The 16,615-nt window shown below is 37.5% G+C and overlaps 1 protein-coding gene across 1 annotated transcript in view; it reads left to right on the top strand.

Moving 5' to 3' along the window:
• The first annotated feature begins 335 nt into the window (after window positions 1–335).
• The window catches only part of fam49al (family with sequence similarity 49 member A, like), a 55,882-nt gene continuing 39,602 nt past the window's right edge, over window positions 336–16,615 (top strand). Inside the window, exon 1 of the mRNA XM_048201280.1 lies at window positions 336–350. The gene's annotated coding sequence lies outside the window, so the exon portion shown is untranslated. The remainder of the gene's footprint in view (window positions 351–16,615) is intronic.

A 16,615-nucleotide genomic window follows, 5' to 3' on the forward strand; every position in this document is an offset into this window, starting at 1 on the left:
TACACAAACCCAAGAAATTTAAAATCAACTTATTTTTCCCTTAAAATGATATATTTTCTCAGTTTAAACATTTGATATGTCAACTATGTAAAATACTGAATAAAATATTGAAATTTGAAACTTCCACATCATTGCATTCTGTTTTTATTAACAATTTGTACAGTGTCCCAACTTTTTTGGAATCGGGTTTGTAGTCACACAATGTGAAAGTCAGTGGTCATCTCTCACTCTCTCTTCCTTGTCCCACACCTTTCTCCAGTAAGGACAGACATCCTGAGAAAAGAAAGATGACGGCTGAGAGATTCGTAATGGATGGAGTCACTAACAGCAACCAGAGATTAAAGACTGAGGTGACTGAAGAGAGTGATGAAACAGATAAGATAAACTAAACAAGTAAAAAGGAAACACAAGCTGGTCAAATAAGAGTAGTGAGGTAAAGAAAAGACAGTATTGATCTGAACAAGCCATAAAAAGCCTTTCCGTTCCTCCACTCTCATCCTCCTTCATTCACTGACTGACTGCTTCAGGGTCATGAGGGCACATTACATTTGGCTTTTAAGCACTGACCTTTAAGAATCGTACCCCCCTCTTTCAGGTCAGATCAGCAGTGTGTGCATGTGTATATCATCTCTACATCTGTTTTATGCAGTCAGGCGTAATTAACTTGATGGATATTAATGATCATATTATTAGGACCCATTTAATAGAAGCTGAATTTAGTGCTGTGTGTGATATTAGTAGAGATAATTACAGTCAAGCTGTCCATGCAGATGAGAGAAAGAGGCTAAAACCCACAGGAAAAAAAAAAAAAAATTACATGAGAGTTATCTTTAATATCTCAATTGTGTATCGTTTTGCTGTATGGACCCTAGTAATCTCATATGTCCATCTAGAGTGTCAAAAGAGATCATAGCATGTCTGCAATCAAACAGAAAACATTATCTGACAGACAACTGATCTAATTTATATTTATATAAAATTATATTAATTAATACTGACTGGTTTGGCAATGACATTTAATAAAACTTCTCTCAGATCAGCATGTAAAATCTTAAATGAATGACATTCCTGATCCTCAGACTGTCCCTATTCTGTCCTTACTGATAACAGTATTGGGAGAAGTGATTCATTGTTAAAGAATTTGCAAATATGAAATATTTTAAGTTCTTAGGAAAAGTGCAAATTGGGATTTTCCAGATTTAGAAATTTCTTGTAAATTCACAATAAAAAGGAAGTTAAAAAGTATAGTAAAAATAGTGAGATATATTTTCAAACAATTAAAGAGCGAAAATGCTTTAAAACTAGACAATGAAGCATTTTTTTACTTAAAAACAGGGGAACAGAGGATAAGTTCCTCTAATTGAAGAATTCCATTTTTACTTCCCCTTAGAATTGTTAGGAGAAACATCTGAGAGAAGCTCATACTTTAACAACGAATTAAGTCTCCTGAGTTGTAAGCAGTACAATTTTTCCTCTGGGAACTGAAGACTTCACAAAGGCTTTAAAAGACTTCTGTTTGAGTGTGTTTTTGCATGTTTGTGTGTTTTCTCATTATGGTTGAACACGCTTAATGGAGAGGGACATAGATGTGCAATCTTCCTGGTATCACTTCTCAGTTCCCTTGTTTTATCTTCTGTGCTTTTATACCTCTCTGTACCCATCATTCCATCCTCAGATCTGATAGAGAGATGCATCTAATGCGCTTCAAATGGGTATGTTTTTGCGGAGCAACATCAAACACAAGATTCTCATAGCTTGCAGCTGTATAAAAGACCTCCCACAGTCATCATGACTCGAGTTTTTCATAGGCCGGGCCGATTTCTGCACAGCAGGGGAAAGACATTTTTTCCCAGAGGGAAGTGAATGTGAAAAAAAAGAGGTTGTGGGTACTGTGCTGAAAAACACACAGCGCTTTGCTCACACACAAACTGCGTCATGCAACTCCAGATAAAGTTAAGGTGATGATACACGGGGCAACGTTTTGAGGAATGTTGCCGGGCAATTTTGCCAACCGATGTTGCTTGGGCAGTTTTCTATTGAGAAAAGGCAACAAATTTCTATCTGGATATTTTAGATCAAAATTTGTTGCCTATTCTTAATGGGAAATTGCCCGGCAAAATTGCTCAAAAAGTTGCCCTGTGTATCATCACCTTTATTTTCATAATGTCATATTCATGTAGATAGGATTGCAGCCCCCTAAAAGAGAGAAAAATTAATTAGACAATCAAACATACACGAACATGCACTGATAATGTAACGTTAAATCCATGTACACTAACATGAAACATGATTTTAATCAACACAGGAGTTTAATTCCTGAATGAACCAATGTTTTTGAACAAATTGATTGAGTGAATAATTCAATGATTCACCCATAAAGAAAGTGGCTATAAGTAATTGCTTCACGACTGAATAAAAAGTGTGTTCTATATAGTATAAATGTGTGTAGTAAAATGTAATCTACATTCTTAATGCTGTCATGTGATCTACAACATCAGTTGCGTCTCTTCACTGCCATTCACAATGGCCTCATGGGATAGTAAAGTGGTCATTGGATGTGCACTTCGGAATCCCACTAGAAACGCTAGCTTATCCCAACGCTATCTCACTGCCAATTCGATTGTATTTTACGAGGTGGCTAATTCGTAAGAATTCGTACTTCACTTGTATGACCTCACTTTTACAAATTCATACGATTATTCTAAACCCCCAGTGATGGGTAGGTTTAGGGGCAGGGTTAGTGTTAAGTCATTTGTACAAATTCATACGAATTTAGCAACTCATAAAATATGTACGATTTAGCAAAATATGTACTAATTCGTACGAGTGAGGTATGAATTCGTACAAATTAGCTACCTCATAAAATACGTATAAATTGCCATGAGATCAGGTTGGTTATCCATGTCGTTTTTGCCTACTGTTTAATGAATTAGGAAATACCCTTTCACATACTTTTTTTCACCTACTATATAGTAGGGAAGTTGGCATATTCGGATGCAGTTAGTCACTTGATTTGTTACTGATTAAATCAGTGTTTTTGAATGAATCGGTTGAATGAATTATTCAAAGGCTACTCATAAAGACAGTCTCTTAATGCCACATACTGGCATAACAATTTAGCTTGTAGAAAAAAAAAACCCACCACTAAAACACAGACTGATATATATAAACACAAACCAAAATGATGGTTTGGTACGTACCTCGGTTTTGAAATCACAGTTCAGTACGGGTTCGGTACAGCAGGGGGGAGAAAACTAAACAAAATTGTAAAATTGCTTCTTTTTTTTAATTAAACTTTTTTTAACAAATGTGTTTTTTTAACAAATGTGTTTTAATTATAATTAAACATTTTTTTAGGATAAAAAATCTATCTTAGCTAATGCTGTAAAATATATAGGGAGTTTACACTATTCTTCTTCTGCGCTTTTTACTGATAGCAAACAGCGTTGCATTACCCTGTGCGCCCCTTTCTGGATTGGAGTGTGGATCGCCTGTGGCTGACTGTATATATTATTGAAGTAACAGCCAAAATGCTTTAATAGATGAGCAGATTGTTGTTGACCCAGTGCTCCAGTTAACTGGTTAACTGTACTGTTGAGGTCAGGCCTGTCTCTAATCACAGCAGTGATGAAGTAGAGCACAAAACTGAGTTTGTTTCCATATGGGAGCAGCTGCTTTTCCTAAACTCACCATGGGCCTTTTCCAGTCAGTTAACTAACATACATTCACACACATGGGCACACACACAAATACACTCCAACAATTACATTCATCCATGCATATATTCATTCATACAGATGTTCATGCATGCAAACAAACACATCATGCGTACTTCAGAAATCACCAAAAATCGTCTAATCTATCTCATCTTCCTTCTTCAAACAGGGTTTTGCAGATGTGACCAATGAAGCGCATCCACACAAAGCTGAACACACACACACACACACACACAGTTTCTTTCCCAGTGTAAATGTGTAGGCGGCACATTTCCATTGTTAGACTGTATTTTACTCTCTCTAGAGAGAGAATGAGAGCATACACACAAATTGTTGTACAGACAGAGCAATGTCTCACGATTCTGAGAAGTGTCCCTTATTATCCTCTCTGTCTTCATTTACCTCCTTTTAACTTCATCTTCCCACCTCTCACTTATGTTGTGTCAAGGTGCATATTTTTATAACAGGAACTCCAGTGATGATCAGAGGTTTACTCAGGCTTTCTGCATTAGAAACAGTTCAGTACGTGGGTGCCCAACCCTGTGGCAGCTATAGCTGGTATGATGTATGAAAGCATACTATGAGTCACTGTACAAATGTCTATCTCCCCCTCTTTCTCCACGCATGGGAATGAAAACGTGCCAGCTCCTACTGCGAATATCCGTCACATTTCTCCGATAACAGATATGTCCTATAAACATCTTGAATGATTGCTGATTGTAATTAACTAAAATACTCGCTGTTGGTGGAAGATCTCTCTTTAATCAATAGTACACACACAGTACCATTTAAGTAGGTGTCAACTATAGGTGTGAACTACAATTTTACATTTTCTGAAGATGCCGTTGATAGGTGGTTGCCAGATTGTTGCTATGTGGTCTGATTGGATGTTACTGCATTGTTATGGTATTCTGGGTAGCACTAGCTAGGGCATTGCTAGGCAATTATGATGTTCTGCAGTGCTACTCTAGGTTGTTGGTAGGTGATTGCTAGGATGTTCTGAATGGTTATTAGGTGCTTGGTAGGTTGGTATGTCTGGGTGATATGAAGAATATTAAGTATGAGAAATACTGCAATAATAGTGATGTCTGCCTTAACAAGCATCACTAACTAAACACCCCCATGACACTCACCTCACACTTCTCAAGTACTGACAGTAATCCACACTTTCTTCATGAGAGTATGACAATGCCTCTTACAGGTAATTCCTGAAGGCAACTCAAGGCTTATCTTCAAATACTTCATTATTTCAACCCCCTGACATTTCTTCCCTGAGACTGGTCTCCCTAGTGGGTCTAGCTGAAATCCAGGACTCTTATTGGAGGCTCGAAGCAAGCCCAGAAAGATGTGGGTACATTTGGAGAGCCCACAGGTTAATAGAGATTAGTAGAGCAGATGTTTTGTCAAGATAAGGAACTCCCAGGTCTCCACAGCCCCCCCCCACCCCACACACACACACAGACAATTGTGAACCGAAATAATACACATTAATAGAGTTAGTTGAGGTTTAACTCCCAGACCTCCTACGGCTGTCTCCCTCATGGAACCTGTGACTAAACAGATTTGCATCTGCGGTGCATCATTATAGCTGAGATCCCCCAGAGCTCTGGTTCTTTTACCTCACCACAATAAAACCACCCATCACATTCTCACTCAGCTCAGTTCAGGATTACACACAAACCAACTTGCACAAACCCTTCCATTTTACAACTACCCACTATCAAACACTTGGCAAGCAAGTAAAAACCAGCAAACACCGTCATACCCACAGCGCCAATTAGCTCACGGCCTCAATCAAGTTCCTTTCCTTTCATTCATACAGTAACAAATATGTGAAAATCCAACTGAGTTAATACTGTCTCAGACATATACTCAAAGGCCCAAATGGTGCTCTAAAGTTCAACATGCTTCATTTGTCCATTTGCCGCTATGTCTGTCACAATGCCGCTCAAATTTTCTTCTGTCATTCGCACCGTCTACCTGCACTAATTGGTGGGTCCACTAGGTGGCAACCAGAGCTGGGTAGTAACGGATTACATGTAATCTGGATTACGTAATCAGATTCCAAAAATCAAGTACTTGTAATTAGAGTAAACTACTTTTTAAAGTACTCGTAATCAGAGTACAGTTACTTTTTTATGGATTACATGATTACATATTATTTACACAATGACAGTAAGTTGTTCACAATTCATTGATTCTCCTAATTTTTCATTTTTTTAAAGTTTATATTTTTTAATAAACCTGCCGCTTATATACGTTCGTGATTCTTAGAATTTTTTCCGGCGGTGAGGGGGAGGGTGTGGAATCGTGCACAGAAATCAGCAACAACAAGAAATGATAGAAAATGAAAGGGATTAATATTTGACCTAGAAATGTTATTGCTGTGAATTTAATCTTTTTCAAAATTCATGTTTGCAATGTTGCTATTGTTTGATGTTTTTCATTTATACTGTCATATGCACTTCTAGTGTTTTTAGATTAAACATTTGATGTAGCAGTGATATTGCTGTGAATTTCATGTTTTTCAATATTTCTTTTTGTAATGTTGCTGTTTTCTAAATTTACTTAATTTGAAGTAAATATGTTTTAAAATCATAAGATGTGGTTTTGTTTTATTCAGTGTTACTATCAGCAAACACTAACAGGTACATTAGTGTTAGTGTTTTGAAGTATTAACTGTCCATACATTGCACTTTAAAAAGAATCTGTTTAGGCTCTTGTTGGTGAATAGAATATATTTTTTCTTTGTATCTCAAAATAGTACAAGATTATCCTACACTATATGTGATATCAAATAATGGTTAGCACAAAAGTAATCTAAATGTAATCCAAAAGGAGTCAGATTATGTTACCAAAAATGTGTAATCAAAGAGATTATATTACTGATTACAAATTTTGTCATGTAATTTGTAATCAGTAACTGATTACAATTCATAAGTAATCTACCCAGCTCTGGTGGCAAGATTGACAGGGTGTTTCAAGGACTATTTGAAGAAGATGGAAAGTGTCAAAAAAACAACAACAGGAAGATGAACATAAAAACAACAAAAATAGATATGTGAGGTTTAAAAGCTACTTGCATTTGATGACGCAACTTAACCCCCCCCCCCCCTCCTTTGGTAGCACATCCTGATACTGTCACGATCAGATCTATCCATGATATTTCTGAACTCGAAACTGAATCCCTGTTTCTTGACACACGACTGCAAGATTGAGTCATTGGGTTTTAAGTTTCTACTTAACTGATTTGTGTGGGAAATCAGGCAAAACATTTATTGTGTGTAAACGTTGAACATCGAACTTTGTTGTATAGCCAACAATCTCTGTTACTCATGTTTATCAAGAAAAAAGGGGGGTTCCACCACCCCTAACTCTGGCTTGTCAGTTATCACAGCCTTCTTATAGCGTAAGCAATTACTGAACTCTATTCTCAGACAGAGAGGATTAAGAATGTGTAAGCATGAGATAAACCAATAAATACACTATACAACACTTACAAGCCTTAACTGTAGACAGACTCTCACACAAAGACTCAGCAGCAGTCTGAGATACTGTGGGTAGACTAGAGATGATATTGGTGCAGTAACATTAATCCCCTCTGTATTCTCACAGGTCAGCTCCAGTACAGTCAATACAGTGAGAAAACTCAATACTTCTAAACTGCATACAGCAGAATCTACAACAGAAGTCATTAAATACACTATTCAAAGGTCAGTCACAATAAGTGCTTATAAGAATTAACTGTGTGAAATAAAGGGCAACAAAAGTTTAAATTCTTTCGGTGGCCATATCTATAAATCATAAAATTCAGACTATGAAAAAGATGATTTGCATAGTCTTATCACTGGAAGTGTTTTTAGCTGAAGTGGATTTACACATGCTCCATCAATCAAAACACATAATCCTATTGCCTAAACCTGACCCATATGATTGGTTAATAGGAACATGTCCTACTTGTGTAAAAGGGTAGTTGATATAATACAATTTTGTGTTCGAATTTATAAATATAAATATTAAAATGTCCGTATTTAGTACCGGGGACAAGGAACTAACATTCACATTCATAAAAGGACAAAATAGCTTAAAAGAAATGATAAAAGCACCATAAAAGTAGCCATACAGCACTATTTGCATTAATTTCCAAGTAATCTGAAGTGCTCTGTAAATCTTGCTTTCATTTCAGACATTCTGCTATAAATAACTGGAGAGTTTAACAGAAGAAAGATAGTCATACAGGTTTATAATGTAAGAAATAATGCCAGAATGCCAGAATAATGCCCTTCAAGAATTGTATGAAAATGTATTTGTATGAAACAAAATGGCATGTCATACCCTGAATTCCTTCCCATTTGTGCTCTATGTGAGGCTGAAATGTGTGAATGATGATGTGAAGGTCTGTCGTTTTTGATCTGTTAGTGTGTGGCATCTGAGAGAAGATTCTGTCAGCACTCAGGTGTTACAATGAGGGCAGCCCTCATTATCCGCACTAATGTGTGTCTGATCTCAGAAGTGTTGCGTGGGAAGACGTAGCCGGTACAGTGAAGTCTAATTTGATATGGTCAATCTGTCACAACAAAATGTGCTGTGCTACACATTCATCCACCTGTAAAAGCATGTGGCACACACAAAGACAAAGACAAAGATGTTGATCCAGGAACATGTTGCATTTGGTGAAATCAGGTTCTGCCAATTGGTACATTTAGGGCTTTTCACATTTGAAATAGTTAACCTGGGTCATTCTAAACCCTGGGTAAACGGAATCCTGGGTTATCTTGCTTCACGTTTCACACGGCTCATAATTTACCTGGGGTTAACAATTAATCTTGGGTATTCATAAACTGACGTTTCACATTGTACCCTCCTAAACCCTGGGTTAATGTTCTTTTTTGCATATTCGCGGTGTCAGTGTCATTGATTGGATAAACGCAGCACGTGACCTGTTTACAAAGCTCTAGCATTGCGCATCCTCGTATTTCTGACTGTACTATCGAGTTTATACTGAATGGACATTTCAGACTATAAAGGTAGGAATAAAACTCTGTTCTCCACTCTAATTGTCGCGTTTTCTGTAACATTCTAACACCACGTCGTATCACACTGTACAAGTTTGGCACCACAATGTGGGGTTAACACTGCAAAAATGGTGCTAACCCTGCTCTGGAGTAGGGTTTCATAATCCAGGGTAAAAAGTGGTTCTAACCCTGCTTCTAAATTACAAGTGTGTTTAGAAGTTCCTTTACCCGGGGTTAAAAGCGGTGTTTAGAACGTTGATAACCCGGGGTTAAGCGCAGTGTGAAAAGCCCTTTCAATGCACTCAGCACATTCTATGCATGTACACATTTACCCAACATGAATATCACTAATTCTCTTTATTAATGCCTTGGATCATTGAGTCAATATATGTAATGTGATCAATATGTAAATTTAAACAATAGAAATCAATGGAAGTGATTCATTTAGAAAAGCATGCCTATGAATGTATTACAGAACTAGATTGTTACGGTGTTCTGGGTGGTTGCTAGGGTATTGCTAACCATTGTTAGGGCATTCTGGCTGATTGCTAGGGCATTTATAGGGTGTTACTAGATGATTGCTAGGGTGATCTGGGCAGCTGCTAGGGCATTACTAGATAGGTTGTTATGGCATTGCTAGAGTATTTTTAGTGGTTCCCAGAGTGTTTTACTAGATGGTTGCTCAGCTGTTCTGTGTGGTTGCTAAGGCATTTTTAGAGTGTTCTATGTGATAGCAAGGCAGTTGTTAGGGAGTTTTGGCTTGTTGCTAGGTAATTGCTAGAACATTTATATAGTGTTGCTATGGCTGCTACTGTAGGGTTTTCTGGGTGGACATTTTTAAAATGTTCTAGGTGATTACTAGGATATTGCTTGGTGATTACAAGGTGTTCTGGCTAGTTGCTAGGGCATGTATAGGGCATTGGTAGATGGTTGCTATGAGTGTTCTAGGCTGTTGCTAAGGGATTTTTATTGTGTACTAGGTGGTTGCTATAGTGTTGCTAGGCAGTTACTATGGTCATTATAGGGTATTTTAAGGGTGTTCTAGCCTGTTGCTCAGGTGTCAGATATTGCTCGAGTCCGTCCTTCAAAGCATGTCTATGGGATTTTTTCTCCTCTCTTCTGATAACTTCATTCACGAATCCTAAGGCTATCACTAATGTATGAACAATAGCTAAACTGATACTTGCCTTAACAAAGCCTGCTACTAAAATTAACATAGAAACTGAGAAAACATCATAGAAACAGAGAAAAGTTCATAGTCATGGCTAATCATTCAGACACACTATTAGTGTCCTTTCTGTTTCACTTATTCAGACTAGAGCTCTGAGTCTGTACTAGATGTTCTCCTGCTCTCATAGGGAACATCAAGGCGCTGTCCTTTCAGAACCATCGATTCCCTCCCTACTTCTGCTCATTCTCTCTCTCCACAGAACGGCAGTCCCCCTGCCAGCCACTGAGAGCTGGTACGGCCCCTTCTCCCGCTCTTTCTCAATGCATTTTGCCCTTATATGGAGAGAGTGAGAGCAGTGAGAGGGATGAGCAAGAGTGTAGCTGGACCATACCATCTGCTCATGTTTTAAGGGGGTGTTCAGAGGAGCTGTGTAAAAGTAAGGGGTGGTGGAGGGGGCAAGAGATGGAGATGGTGTGAATAACGCCACCTCTTTGAGTGGCCCCGAATAGGACAAAAATAGGTTTAGGAGCAGGGAGGGAGAGTGAGGGATGTGATTAATATGCCTATGGATTTCTCAGTGGGATGATAGCATGTTACAGCATGTTTGTGAGGGTTATTTTCAGATGACTGTGGCGTCAGTCCTGTACTGAGTATCATTCATTGAGTGGGATCATTTGAAGACTTTTCTTTGTGTTTCTCACCACCCCCACAAAAGCACAAACCAAATGTCATTGCAGGCGTCACAGATAAAATACATCACATGGAGACAGGTGCAGACTTAAAGGTATCACACAAAAGCCCTCGGCATGGATAAAACCAGAAGAATCCAAGGTCACAAAACCCTGCATCAGTCAAACATGCCGTCAGTTCTCAGGTATAGAGATCTGCTGATAATACTAGCAATGATTTCACATGCATTTAAAGCCTTAAAGTGAGCTCTACATACGTTGGCTGGACGTTTATGGACTACTTTATTTTTGTCCACAGCTGTAGGCAACTGTATGGGGTGACACAATCGACCCAAAAAATAATAGACCTAGTATGAATTATGGATGGCTCAGCTTTGAAATGCATGGAAATGTTGCTCAAATATAAATATTTCAGCAAATAGAGGTTGGGCCTTTCTGCTGAACTTATTCCTCAAACTGACCTAAAAGCCACCCTCCTTCGATGAATAGACCTTGGATGGCTGACATGGGATGATGGTGTGCTGGTAACTAACTTGACCAGCAAGCTTTACCTGAAATACCCTAACTGTTGACAAGCTAGAATTTGCTGGTGAACATCTTGTCAAGGCAGATCCACCATCACCAGACCAGCAAAATCCAGGGCTATGGTGGTCTTCGGAAAGGCCCCTAAAAGATTTACTTAAAGGCACATTTCTCCCCCCCAAAAAAAGATAATTCTGTCATCATTTACTTACCCTCATGTCATTCCAAACCCCTAAGATTCTTGTTCATTTTCAAAACACAAATGAAGACATTTTTAATGAAACCTGTGAAATTTCTTCACTGCCATTGAAAGTCCACCAAAAACAAAAAAAAGTTCATAAAAAAGATTGTAAAAGAAATCTAGATGAATTGAGTGGTTTAAGTCTTCTGAAAAGACACATTCACTTTATATGACGAACATATAAATATTGATGGATGCACATACACACCCTGACAAAAGTCTTGTCGCCTATCCAAGTTGTAGGAACAACAAATAATAACTTTACTTCTAGTTGATCATTTGGAATCAGAAGTGGCTTATATGAAAGGCAAAGGCCTCTAGATTATGCTTATTTTACCAAAATAAAATCTTATCATGCCTTGATTTTTAATTATTTAATTAGGACAGAAAGGTCAGACTTTGCTTAGACAAAAGTCTTGTCTTAACAGAAATAATGTACAGTACAGAACATAAAGTAAAAACATAAAACATTAGGTTCTGCATAAAACATAGAACATAAATAAAAATAAAAAATTAATATTGTGTATGACTCCCATGAGCTTGGAGGACTGCATCCATACGTCTCGGCAACGACTCAAATAACTTATTAATAAAGTCATCTGGAATGGCAAAGAAAGCATTCTTGCAGGACTCCCAGTTCATCAAGATTCTTTGGTTTCATCTTCAATGCCTCCTCGATCATCTTACCCCAGACATGCTCAATAATGTTCATGTCTGGTGACTGGGCTGGCCAATCTTGGAGCACCTTGACCTTCTTTGCTTTCAGGAACTTTGCTGTGGAGGCTGAAGTATGAGAAGGAGCGCCATCCTGCTGAAGAATTTGCCCTCTCCTGTGGTTTGGAATGTAATGGGCAGCAAGAATGTCTTGATACCTCAGGCTGTTGATGTTGCCATCCACTCTGCAGATCTCTCGCACACCCCCATACTGAATGTAACCCCAAACCATGATTTTTCCTCCACCGAACTTTACTGTTTTCTGTGTGAATCTTGGGTCCATGCAGGTTCTGATAGGTCTTCTGCAGTATTTGGAATGATTGGGATGCAGTTCAATAGACGATTCATCGGAAAAATCAACCTTCTGTCACTTTTCCACAGTCCATCCTTCCTGCAAGCTGTTTTAGTTGTCTTCTGTTTAATGCTGGTTTCTGAGCACTAATTCGGCCATTGAAACCACTGCGTGACAGAATTCGACAAACTGTTCTTGTAGATACAGGGGTTTCTGGTGACCAGTGGTTATGTAGCTCTGCTGCAGTTGAAAAAGGGCTGGCCCTGGACTGTCGAACCAACAAACGCTCCTCTCAAACAGTTGTCTTACGGGGTCTGCCTGACCTGGGCCTGTCATGAACTTCACCAGTGTCTTCAAATCTTTTTCTTATCCTCTCCACTTGACGTTTAGACACATTAAAGATGTCTGCTTCCTCAGCAGAAGACTTAGTCTTCAGACTCTTGATGATCAGCACTTTGGTGGTTGAATCCAGCACTCTGTGGTTGAATCTTTGGCATGCTGTCAAAGGTCAGGATTTCAAATGAAGGTTGGATGTGCTGGGGTTCTTCTTGCTACACCTGGGAATGTGTAAATTACAGTATTTGTCACAGGTGATGCTCTAATCTGTGATTGGTTGAATCCTTTAAAGATGTGACAAGACTTTTGTCTAAGCAAAGTCTGACCTTTCTGTCCTAATTAAATAATTAAAAATCAAGGCATGATAAGATTTTATTTTGGTAAAATAAGCATAATCTAGAGGTCTTTGCCTTTCATATAAGCCACTTCTGATTCCAAATGATCAACTAGAAGTCAAGTTATTATTTGTTGTCCCTACAACTTGGATAGGCGACAAGACTTTTGTCAGGGTGTGTATATAAAGCCCTTAAAATATCGTCAATGGAAATCTTTATTTGTATTTCGAAGATGAACCAAAGTTTGGAACAACATGAGGATGAGTTTTTGGGTGAACTAATCCTTTAAGAACTATTGAAGCTAGTTTCTGCCAATGGAATAAAAAAAGGTCAATGCGAGTTTACATCTTGCAGTTCTTACTTTTTTTTCCTCAGAATTGCATGATATAAAGTCGCAATTGCGAGTTGTAAAGTCAGAAATGCGAGATATAAACTCGCAATTGTAAGAAAAAAGTCAGAATTGCGAGAAAAAAGTAGTTTATTGCAAGTTTATATCTCACAATTCTGACTTTCTTGCAATTGCGAGTTTATATCCTGCAATTCTGACTATAACTTGCAGTTGTGAGTTTATATCTCGCAATTCTGACATAAGCTGCAATTGCGACTTCATATCATGAATTGCGAGATGTAAACTCACAATTGTGAGAAAAAAGTCGGAATTATCTTTTACATTTTTTATTCCAAGCTTCCATAAAGAACAAAGTTGTGTTATTCAATAGCACTCCAAGGAACTTAGAACAAAGTAGGATTTAAAATTGAAAAAGCCTGAATTAAGTCATGGCTTACAGAGATGCAAAAAACCACATACAGATGTACTGCTAAAAAAAACCCTTCAAAGTTGTGTTATTGTTTTAGGATTTAATGGCATAAAGGGAAATCTGTATTACAATACTATCAAGAAATGTCAGTGTTCTGCTGCTTAGCACTACTGTCCACCTACAAATGTACAGTTCCACCCATTAAAAACCCTCTGAACTTATGGTATTAAACACTTCAGAACTTCAAAATGAGTTTGCATGATTTAAGTAGGGCCTACACGTAACATTTCAGCAAATTTGCAATTAGACCATCAGCATTAAGAGTTAAAGGATAATAATGGCATAAGTTTTGGCCTGATGGTGGCTGCTTATACTGTTCAGTGTTGAAGTGGTGAATGCCAGAGCGCTATGATTTCATGCAAAGGTCAAACTTGACTAAATGCTAATTAGCATGAGTCATCACATCCATTCATAGACCTGAATGCATTATGCTACGTATGTAAACGGTGCAGGTCGCACTTCCACATTCATTACCGTCAACAACCTCAAATTACAAGCACAGAATTATTTTTGAACTGTCAGGCATAAGAAAAGGATTCCAAACTAATTTGTCTCAGCCAAATGAATCTTATAATCTGGTTCCCTCTTTATATAGCGATACAGACATGCATACTCTCCCACACATACACAATGAATACATCTCAATGCATGTTTGTATCACATGCTGTACATCGTTTTACAGAGTGGTTAGAGTTCAAGAATACAGCTGTTCATTTGGATTCAACATGTCTGGAGATGTTTACCTAACCAACACTAACAAGCAGGCTGGCAAACAGCCGTCTTCACTAGAGCAGTTTCACCCTCCATTGGAAGATTTAGGTCACTGGGCTAATATTCGCATAATAAACAGAAGAGGAAGTGGAGTTTACTGAATGAGAGGGTGTTGAAGGGGGGAAAACTGGTTGTTACTTCATATATGAAGGCATGATGCAATAGTAAATAGTTGGAATGTAATGAGCTGTCAAACTCGGAAATAAGGTATTATTCTGAAACCTTTAAAAGGGTTGGGGTTTTTCCCCTCTCAAAAACGTTTATACTGTATGACATTTCAGATTTTGTGTTTGTGATAGACTGTGGGTGTCAATAATTCAGCTGATGAAACATGGAAAATACACTACTGTTCAAAATATTGGTGCCAGTAAGTTTCTTTTTTTTTTTTTAGAAAAAGAAAGAAATTAATACTTTTATCCAGCAATGGCACATTAAATTGATCAAACGTGGCAGTAAAGACATTTATAATGTTACAAAAGATTTCTATTTTGAATAAAAGCTGTTCTTTCAAACTTTCTATTCATCAAAAAATAATATATTACAAAAACATAAAGCAGCACAACTGTTTTCAACATTGATAATAATGTTTCTTGAGCAGCGAATCAGCATATTAGAATGATTTCTGAAGGATCATGTGACACTAAAGACTAAAGACTTTGTCATCACTGGAATTAATTACATTTTAAAGATGTTAAAAGATACAAGATAAAAATTATCATTATTAAAATTAAATATAAAATATTTCATATTAACATTTAAAAATTAACAAAATATTAACAAAAAAAAGAAAAAAAGAAACTTGTTTAAAAAAAAAAAACCTTGCCTAAAAAAACTTACCGACCCCAAACTTTTGAACGGTAAAATTTAGTCAATAAAAGACTATGGATTTTGAAAATTGTGACATGACCTTATGACCTATCATATTATGTCAAATTAAATATAGCATAAATTCTAAATAAAGTCTAATTTAAAGTACGTTATCTAAAAATGATAGAAAACAAAATATAAACAATCTTCACTTATGTCACTAATAAACACCCCCAAACAAGAAACTCATGCGCTTATTTGTTAAAGATATATTACATAAGAGTATTATGTGAATAATTTGATTCTGCCTTGCCACGCCTTGTTTTTATAAAGCCCATTTCTCATTTCCTATCATTCACAGACAGTATTATCTCACCTCCAAAGTTAGAATATGTCATAAGAAAACATAAAAGAGCGGAAATAAAGATATGAGAATACGGTCGCTCTGTTCAGGAAATTATCAGGTGAAATCTCACCACTCGTTTTTAATGTCACAATAACATTTCCCCACACACCACCTCAGCAAATCTCTGTCACCTGGCAATAAGCAGGTCTGTTTATGACATCAGCAGGAAGAGACTGATTTGCTGATTTGGCACCACTGTGGCTGTCAGTCATACTATTTCTTTCTTTTTTTTTTTAGCAGTGCTAATAAAAGTGGTAGAACATGCAAAAAAATCTCATGGACTTACATTGTATAAGGGACTAGAGTCATATCTAGAGACCAGAATATCACAGAGGATGCAGAACCTAATTTCACTAAGTGCAACATGTTCCTGGATCAACATTCCAATCAACCAATCAGATTTGATGGACAAGTTTACAGTTAATGTCAAGTTTAAGCTTACAGCCAGAGTTAGGTGCTTCTACATCAGTGTTATTCATCTATCATTTCCCAGCATAAGTTATGGGCAGGGTTAGGTTTAGAGGTAGGGATATGGTTAGGATTACATTTCCGAGCAGGAAAGTTGTTCCAGCATAAACAACATATGTTGACCCGGGAACGCATCTAACGCTGCAAAATCAGGATGTGCCACAGGAGCTATAGGCCTAGCAACCACCGACAACCAAATAGCAATGCCCTATCAACCACACAACAACCACGTAAAACACCAAAGCATGCCCTAGCAACTTCTCAGAATACCCTAGAATCAGGTGTCTTTTGCACATACATCTAAAATAAATCAT

The sequence above is a fragment of the Megalobrama amblycephala genome, linkage group LG9, assembly GCF_018812025.1.
Source record: "Megalobrama amblycephala isolate DHTTF-2021 linkage group LG9, ASM1881202v1, whole genome shotgun sequence".
NCBI lineage: Eukaryota > Metazoa > Chordata > Actinopteri > Cypriniformes > Xenocyprididae > Megalobrama > Megalobrama amblycephala.